Below are 9,690 nucleotides of genomic sequence, written 5' to 3' on the forward strand. Positions count from 1 at the left end.
TTCCTGCTTGGGTCACAAGGCTGGTCTGAAGTTCAATACAATCAAGCCCGGGAGAGCGTTTGGGGAACAAAGGCACATTACGAATATGAAGTATTATTTTTGTTCCAGGGTGAATCAGGCATTCCAAGAATCCTTGGCCTCATACGTTCGGAGGCAGCGTGATGTCATGGGAAGAGCACGCGGCTGCCCCGGTGGAGAGTTTCCAGGGGAAGGCCCTCGCCCTTCCGCCTGGCCCTGCCAAGCCCTGCAGCCTCCGAGGTCCAGCCTGTGGACCCTCAGTGCAGCCTGCTGGAGAGTCCAGGCATCCGCCAAGCTACGTGTCCACCTGGGCGCTCGCTCAGAGGCTGGTGGCCTCTAGCCACAGATACAGGTCAGTCTCAGCTAGGATGTTGGATTTTCTAGGTCTCGCTATGTGTGGCTAAATTGATCAAGTCATGTAAATGAACAGCAGGAAGCAAAATCTGGCTATGCCATCTTCCTGGAGTCTGAAGATCCTACCAGTTCCCATCAATTCTTCCTAAAAAACCGAGGAGGCCCAGCTACGCCTGTGTATTTGACACACTGTGTGGCCTCCCATAGCCCCTCAGTACCTGGAACACAGAAGGTGCTGAATACAAACTTCCAGGGTATTTATCAAGAGGCAATATAGTGTCATAGTTCAAAGTATAGACTTAGGAGCCAGACCCCCAGAGTTCAAATCTTGGCTCTGCACTTCTAGCTGTGCAATGTTGGGCAAGTTCCTTAACCTCTCTGGGCCTTAGCTTGATCATCTCTAAAATGGAGACAAAAAGGGTATCCATCTCAGAGTTCCTATGTGTTTTATTTTTTCCCCCTTTCCTATGTGTTTTAAAGGAGTCGATGTAAACATTATATTAGTGTTTCCTTGTAATAATATTACATTGTAGGTTTTCCATGAAATATAGCATAAATCCATCAGCTATTTAGAGGAAGTGATGAGCATTAGCACACCCATAGTACAGGTGGGAAAATGAGGTTGTGGAGAAATAGGCTGTTTCAAGTGTCAGGAATCAAGGAAGAAACCCCCGGATGTCCGGATTTTGGCTTCTGCTCTCATTCTGGCCTTTAAGGGCTGTATTTTAGATATAGTTTCTCACCATGAAAGTCTTCATTGACAAATACTCACCACTATCATCTCAAGGGAAACACTGTCCACAAGGTCCTCAGAGGTGTGAGGTCTATCTCCAGTGACTTCCTCTACTCCCAGCCTAAAGCCTGGCCATCAGTGGCCACCACAGCTGGCCATGTTATCTCACTTTGCTGCAGGCACGACTTCAGAGGCCTACTCAGGAACCAGCCCTGTTCGTCACCTATTTGAATCTCACCATCTCCATTCGGTGGAACAGCCCTCACACTGGAACAGGTAGGACAAAGAGGAAGGCGCATGGAGAGGAGGTCTTCTGAGCAATTTTAAATCCCAGGGGTGACCAGCTGCTGAGTCCTTCTGAACTATGGGGAAAGGAAGGCCAAGAACGGCCTGAGCTCACCTAGCAGAGGACCTTCCTCACAGAGGGAGCTGCCCCACAGTAGAGAGGGCTGCCTGGGCACATGGTGAGCTCCCTGTCACTGGAGGTATCCAATCGCCAACCAACAGTTAGCTCTGGAGACTTCCTATCTCTCACCTACCTATTCTGCAATCAGCACCTCCTCCAGGAGGCCCGCCTGGGTCTCAGCAGTCCTCCTAGGAGTCTTCACCTGAAGAGGCAGTATGATGGGGTGGCAACTTGGGAACCTGACACACCCATGTTCACACCCTCGTATTGTCCATATCTAGCTGGGTGGTCTTAGACAAGCTACCTAACCTCTCTGCCCCTCATTTGTTTTATTAATCAAAATGGACCTCATGACTGGAAAACAGGTGAGGAGGGGTAGAGCTGAAAGGGATGAGCACAGGACTCACCTTGCCTACTCACCCCTCTGCCTCTGCTAGCCCTGGAGGACTCTGGGAAAGGTGAAGGAAAGATGGCTCCATTTTGGGAAGCGGGGCACCCTGGGTAATCCCTGAGCTGGTTCGGCTATGTGGGCAGTGGAGCAGCACCGACCGTCCAGGCTCTCCAGGGAAATACTGCCTGCTGCCCGCCTACATCACTCCATCAGCTATCATACCCTGGCCACCCTCCTGGGATAGCCTCCTCCCTTATAACTTCATTACTGACAGGTTTGCTTCGTCCCTGAAGGGCCATTTTTTCCATCCCGAGAAGGAGAGGAAATGTGAAATGGAGTTAGCTGAAGTAGGGCCTCCCTCGGGCCCCATTTTTCAGCCAGGGCTGGTAGAACTGACAAGGCCATGGTGAGACTTATGGTGGAGGGAGAGCCACTCGACAGCTTCACGCACATCAAGTACCCCAGGCTCGCCCAGCCATCTTGGGACACTGCTGCTCTGCAGATGGGTTCCTGGGCTGAATCTTCCAAAGCACAGGTAAACTATAGCAGGATACTAATAGCTTTCACATTAAATACCCATCAGCCAGGATTCACTGTATACATTCAGGGATGTTAAGATAGGTGACAAGGACTTGCTTTTCTTAGCCCATAAATACTGGGGGCCTGAGGCTTAGAGTAGTGAGTTTAAAATCACCCAGAGGCTCTCCCTGACAGTGGAACGACAACTAGTAAAATTGGAAGAAATGGTGGAATTAGAAAATCATATGGCAACCACCATAATAATAATTGTTCCAAGCAAGAGTCATCGATGGAGGCTAGTGGGTGAAAGTTTCAGAAAAACAGAATATTGGCATAGTCTCAAAATATCTCCCCACAAGCTATTTCTTAATTACTAAGGGAAATCTCGTAACTTTACAGTGGAAAACCTTGGCAGACACTGCCTTAACCAAGTAATCGGTTAACATCACAGGTCATGGGACGCAAGGACAGCGTGACTCTCCCGATGGGGTGCAGCGAGAAGGGCACCACAACATCAGGTGCATTTAACCTGAGTCTGATCAAGAGGAAATGGCGGAGGAACCCAAATTGAGAGATCTCCTACAAAAATAGCTAGTCATTTCATAAAAAAGTCAATGTCATGAAATACAAAGACTTGGGAACTAAAGAGCCATGATGACTAAATGTAACCCACGGTCTAGAATCACAGGAGAAGCAGGACTATAGCGTCGATAGCAGAATTCTATCGGCTAGTTTCCTGATTTTGATCACTGTACTGTGATGATAAATAAATGTCTTCAAAAAGAACACAGTTGAAGTATTTGCCTCATTTTGGCAACTTGCTCTCAAACAGGTCAGAAAGAAATTGTATATAAGAGAGATAGAGACAAAGCAAATGTGGTAAAATGTTAAAATTTGAGGAATCTGGATGAAGAATATATGTGAATTCTTTGTACTTTTCTTACATCTTTTCCGTATGTCTGAAATTTGGTCAAAATCAAGTTTTAAAAAATGAGTAGGATATGGTTAGAGAAGTGGAGAGGGCATTCCAGGAGGAACTAGACTCAACAAAGGCTTAGTGGCAATTTTTCTTAAGTCATTTTCTTAGGCACCAGCAAACCGAATAATATACGGTAAAACTGACTGCTTCACATAGCAGCAGGTCAGACTGTAGAGACCATTCACCATAAGGGTGGTCCCACCGGAGGTGAACACAGAGCTCCCTGTACATTTGTGTCCTTAAGACTCATAGGAAGTCCTTGATGGAACGTAAGCAGAGTCTGAAGAGTGGTCAAACTTCTACATCTCAGGGAACACAGGCCCGGGTAGACCCCATGCAGCACCGTAAACAAATCAGTTTGCTTTTTCAAGTTTGCCTTGGGTCAAGCTTCCCAAGGTGAGACCCTGTCTCTAGTGGGGGCCTATATGGCACCTACCAGGAGACCTAGCTCTTTAATGAGTGGGGAAACTAAGGCAGTTTAGTGGGATGGTCACAGCCTTGCTTAACTTTTTAGACTTGAGAGTTCCTTGAGAGTATCATCTTGCAAACACTCTTAGGAATTAAAAAAAATATTTCGTCATTTTCAATGGTATATGATATATAAGTTATTTTACATAAAGCATAGTTTTTAGATTGATACGTTATTGGGAGGGAATTATAAGTTTCATGTTTAATATGATCTTCAATAACGTCCAGGAATAAAAGCAAAATTTAACCTTTTCCCACTTATCAAGTGATGCCTTCTCCTTCATTTATTGTAAATGAGTTATGAAAGCAAAAGCATGATTTTCTGCAAAGAAATTTCAAAATGACATATTACCATTATATTGTGGCTTTGGCACCAGATATATGCTAACATGTAGGCTAGAGTTTGACTATTTAAGGCAGAAAAAGAAACAAAAAGCAAAAACTGATTTCGTGGCCCACTGTTTGAAATTCTTGAATTTTACATTTGTTTGTTTTTTAAAAAATAAAAATCAACTGGCTTGTTTTTGTAATTTTCTTCCTTTGTTTCTAAATGATGAGACCTGAGATTTTCAGGAAGCATTTGCAACCACTTCTGCCCAGATTAAACAGGGCATGAGCGTGGAGGGTCTTGACTCCTCGTGAGCAGAATCGGATGCCAGCCAGGTTATGTCTCCCTCCGGCCTGGGGAGTGGCGCTCTGCAGGCTCCCAGAGCTTCCCCACAAAGACTCTGACTAGACGAATGTCTCCTCAGATCCAGGCAGAGCACCGAGGCAAACGTGCAGATTTGTGACCATTTGTGTGTTCCTCTTGAGCCAGCCTTTAATATCAGGGTTCTTTAATGCTTCCTGCTCTAACCAACTGTCCATTATGGGTAAAAATTAAATATTTGACTAAGAATAAAAATAATTCCAAACTACGTAATGGTCAAAACCACCAAAGTGGCTGAGTGATGGCTTGGCTGAGGGACCGAGTCTTGGGGTGCCCTCCAAGCTCTGTTCCGGCGAGAGCTCACTCCACCCACATGGGCAGGGTCTACACAGCATGATTTGAAAAGTGAAAAGGTACCCTTGGCACAGGGGGTAAGAGCCTGACTCTGGAGCCAGCCAGGGCTGGGTTCAGATCAGAGCCCTGGTACCTCCTCCTCTCAAGGCTCTCATTGGCCTGCGCCTTAGTTTTCTGTTTTAATATGGGGGAATGATGATGATAAACGGTATTACATAGGATCTGAAGATTAAATAAACTTCACTTGGCCCGGTGCCTGACAGAGAGCAAGGGCTCGGTAAGGAGGTCCTGCAGCTGCTGTCATAGCTGCATTAAGGAGACTGCCACCGACAGGTCACGACTCTGGACGCGGTGCCTTGGCCCCTCCTCTGCCCCCTGCGCCCTATGTGAACCCAGGAGGCCCGAGCCCAGAAGACACCTCCTCTGGCATGCCCTGGGTTTCGTGGCATGCTGGCCTCTTCCACGGACCTCAGGTGTACAGTGCCAGTGTGGGCTGTTTAGAAGGGTTTGGATTCTCATGCTGGCCCCTCGGGGAGTCTCAAAGGCTTGAAAACCCCCTGGATATCTGAGCTGCTGTGCTCCAGCCCGCCCGCTCCCTCTTCACTGGGAGTGTCCACGCCATTCCCCTGCTGGAACTTCCTCCCTACTTGTCTTGGCCTCGACAAGCGCTCGAGCCCACCTCCTTTGGGGAACTGTCCTGGTCACCGGGCAGTTCCCATGGTGAATGCCCTCTGTCTCTAGCAACCGAGTTTGCACCTGTGTCACAGCTCATTCCTGGAGGGCAGGTGGGGACCACATCTTGTTCTTCTGCGCCTGCCAGGCTCGCTACAGGAAGCGTCAGGCTCCACTGGAAATGGAAGTCTAGGTTCTTACTGTGGGATTGTGGGAAGTGGTTTCTGAGCCGCGGGATGAGGGGGGCGTTTTGAAGCCAGAAAGTGAGGCCTCAGGAGGCCCTGGTGCCAGCAGATTCACTGGCACTGTTTCCTTCCTAAGCCTAGCATGGCCCTGAGGGCAGATGAGGGGGAGGAGAGGGTGGCAGAAGGACAGTCTCTCGGTACAGCCCTGCGAGCCCATTCCCGTTGGGTGGGAAACCAAGGGGGGTCTCCGCTACCAGCCCAGGTCAGGAGGGGAAGTGGTGTGGTTGAGGGGTGAGTGGGGGCCGGTGCTGGCAAAGGTACAGGATGGGGGCTGGGCCTGGGGGGCGGATTCACACTTTCATTTCTGGTAGCACTTTAGACCCACTGAGTATCCACTGCCTGGCAATGAATACCAAAAAAGAGGGAGGGACAAAGGAACAGGGAACTCTGGTTGCAGAGGTGGCTCCACTCCAGCTCCGCGGCTGCCAGCTACGTGCCACCAGGTTAATGAAAACACCTCTCTGGGCCTCAGTCCTTTTTTATAACAACAGCAATAACAACAACCACAACAACCATGATAATGATGGTCCTTGACTGGTACTATGTCCAAGGCACTGCTCTAAGAACACAAGTTAACTGATTCAATCACCTCCACAACTCCATGGGGTAGACAGCAACCTTACTGCCCTCATTTTACAGCTAACAAAACAGGCACAGAGAGGTTAAGTAACTTGCCCAAGTCACACAGCTAAAAAGTGGAAAGCTGGGGAGAGCCCAGGCTTTGCTTGCAGATTTGGCAGAGGGGTGGGGACTAGAGAAAATGATTTCTCATGATCCATTAAGCTCTAACATTGTAATATTTCTACAACTTATGAATAATCTCTTAATGGTCTGTTTTTGGCTGTCCTGGGCTCCCATCAAGCTCACCACAGCTGGAGAGAGGTGCAGGGAGCCGAGACTGCTCCTTCTGAAGCCAGAGCTTCTCTGCTCCCTGAGGACACAGAAGAACAGTCAGGGTGGGCCAAGGGTAAGGACCTGAGTAGCCATGGCACCCTGACTGATGGCTATGAAACCCTTCTCACTCCTGGTCACTCCCACCATAAATGCCACAGGGCTGGCCCGGACACCCTGGCTCAGGTAACACTCCTGTTCTCTCTGGCACGGCAAAATGGTTTGTTTTAATTTCAATTTAATTTTTATTTTTAATTACGTAAAATATTTACACGGTTCCCAAACTAAATCTGCAAAACAAGGTATTCAATGACGTCTGCCTTCTCTTCCTCCCTCTTTTGCCACCATAAATAAGCATTTTATTGGTTTTATGGCTTATCTATTCATTATCTTTAATGTAATATCATTATATATTTACATCTGCCTTTTTAGGGAGAGATAGTAGCATACTGTGCATACTTTTTCCACTCTGCTTTTTTTCGGTTAATATTTAAGGTCATTTATTTCTCTCCGCTTTTTATTTTTAGGGATGGATTTTCTTTCTTCTTTCCGGGTAAGGGGCAAATGGTCCCTGGAATTCCTTGTGCAGCTTACAAGAAAATGGGTTGTTCCGGGTTTTCTTCCTGTTCTGAACTTCTAGTACACTCTGATTCTTGCTGATAGGCAGGGTGGGGCCTTGCCAAAAGTTAGGAGAAGTATCAGGACAGGAGCTAGAGACCCAGATTACAGTCTGGCTCTGCCAAGGTCATCTTAGACGTTGGGGAGCCCAATTTTGTTGGAAAATGAGACGCCTGGACAAGATGATCTCTATGAGCCTTGGAGGGATGCTGCGTATCCCTAAGAGGAGCACGTTCCTGGTGAAGCCAAGGAAGTAGCCAACCCCTTCTTAGGGGAAGGCGGTAAAGATAAGTTATATCATGTGATGGCCTCAGCGCCCCTCACTGGATTCTCTGCACCCAGCACAGGGCTGCTGAGTGATATGGAGCCACATGGTAGGTTGTGGAGACAGGGCTATGAGCAGGAGTTAGGAGTGAGCATGCAAAGTAGCGGGTCACCAAGGAGCAGCCAGCGGAACAGGTGGAGCGGGTGACTAGGCAACTGGTCAGGATGCCAGAGAGCTGCCCAAGGATGAGGAGGAGTGAGGTGAGGTCCTGAGGTCAGCCTGCCCCAACGGGAGGCTCCTCCACCCTTTCTGTCTGAGGTTGGACCAATGTCGCCTTCCCCAGGAAGGCCACCTGGAGTCTGGGGGCTCACTGGCCATGTGGCGCAGGTCCAGAAAATTCATGATGCACGACTGTTGTTTATATTCTTTCTTCCATGGAGAAAGTTTCAGATCTGGAGCTACCCATTCTTTATGTTTTTTCTTCTCTCCCCACACTCCCAAACACATGTAAAGGAAAGGGGCCAGGAAACAAATATGCCAAAAAAAAAAAAAAAAAATCACTGGAAGAACAAGAAAGAGCAAAACTCTGAGCCACCCCAAAGCGGCAGCCTGGGTGGAGCGTTCCTCTAAGCCGTGCATCACACATTCCAGCTCGAAGTCCTCTCCAAAGCTCCCATCCACAGCTCTGACTTCCGCGTGGTGCAGCTGGAGGCGGAGAGGGGCCCTAAACCTTGGGGATATTGTGGGATCTGCCGAGTGGCCCCAGAGTATGCTGAGAGCAGGACAGCTGGCTTCAGAGCCTGGAGGGGCACAGGCGTCCATCCAATCCCCTTCACCTTCCTACCCAGGCATGAAATACATCATCGCCATGCTCATTAACCACAGCCCCCTGGGGCTGTGCAGGAAGGAACGTGGGAGGAGAATACACTTTCTGCACTGACCGGGTCTTGACTCAGTGTATCTTGGAAGAAAGAAGAGAAGGTCTGACTGCTCCCACCCAGGGGTGGTTCGGTAATTGCAGGTTTTCATAACACTCCGGGAAGGAACAGTCGCTGCTATGGAGAAGCCGGGGCAAAGGCTTCGTGGCAACCGTTCCCAGGAACGAAGCCATCCGAACCACCAGACCACCCTGGTGTGCCCTTGCTGACTCCTCCGCTTCCCTGGACACAGGGGACAACAACCAGCCCCGCCCTCCCCCAGTCTTCCATTCCCCCTCCACAAGCAGGCAGGGGCTGTTCCTGTCTCCGCCCCATCCAGGGGCAGGGCTCCCGGGGAGGACCCCAGGTGGGATGGGAGCACCTACCCCTCTCACCAGCCCTAGGCGCCCCTGGGTAGGAGGTTTCAGATTTTGATCATGACCTATTTTGACTGGAGAAACTTCATCACCAGCAAGCACTCTGCCATCTCCAGTCTGAAAGGATGACAATTGGGCTCTGGGACTCGAGGCAAAAATCCGAGGACACTGGGAGATACAGAATCGATTCAGGTCCCCTCCCCTCCCCTCGCCTCGCAATTTCTCTCTTCCTCCAGCTTCCAATCTCGCCTCCTCCTTCTCTCCAACACGCACTTTCCTCCCCTCCACGACCATCCGCGTGTCATGTGCCTTCCACCGCGTGCCTTGACACCTGCCGTCCCTGTCCGACGATGCCCTCTTATAGCCTGCACCGATGGATGCACCTTCGGCTTGGTGTACCAGGTCCAAACTCTTTCCTGGCTTTTCAGGCTCTCAGAAGATGCCCACCTCTCTGACATGCCCTCTCTCCTTGGCCCCTCAGACCCTGAGCAGTGGCTTCTGAAGTCAGGCTAGTCTGCCCATACACTCAGGTCCCACCTCGGGACCCTTGCCTCTGTGCTTAATCACTTGCCAGGAATGTGCTTCTCCCTGCCCTCTGCCGGTCCCATTGAAGGAACAGATCATGTTCCACCTCCTCCAGGAAGGCTTCTTGGCTACTCTAAACTCTTTCTCTGAAGTCCCAGGGCCTACGGCCTGGCATTGTACTATTACACACACGCACACGCATTAGTGTTATTAAGTGTGAGTCGTCCAGTTTACCTTTTCTATCCAACTAGACTGTAAGCTCCTGGAATGCCTGGCACAGACCTAGGCCTACAAGAAGCACCCAGCACC

The 9,690-nt window shown here is 49.4% G+C and overlaps 1 protein-coding gene and 1 long non-coding RNA gene across 8 annotated transcripts in view; one reads left to right on the top strand and one right to left on the bottom strand.

Moving 5' to 3' along the window:
* Positions 1-9,690, bottom strand: part of CTIF (cap binding complex dependent translation initiation factor) — a 249,010-nt gene that overhangs the window by 95,360 nt on the left and 143,960 nt on the right. The window lies entirely within an intron of this gene.
* LOC107196276 lies at positions 180-3,207 on the top strand. Its single transcript, XR_001517673.2, has 3 exons — positions 180-370; positions 1,285-1,381; positions 2,873-3,207. It is a non-coding gene; the product is annotated as an uncharacterized LOC107196276 (long non-coding RNA).

This window comes from Pteropus alecto, unplaced genomic scaffold (assembly GCF_000325575.1).
Source record: "Pteropus alecto unplaced genomic scaffold, ASM32557v1 scaffold146, whole genome shotgun sequence".
NCBI classification, from domain to species: Eukaryota; Metazoa; Chordata; class Mammalia; order Chiroptera; family Pteropodidae; genus Pteropus; species Pteropus alecto.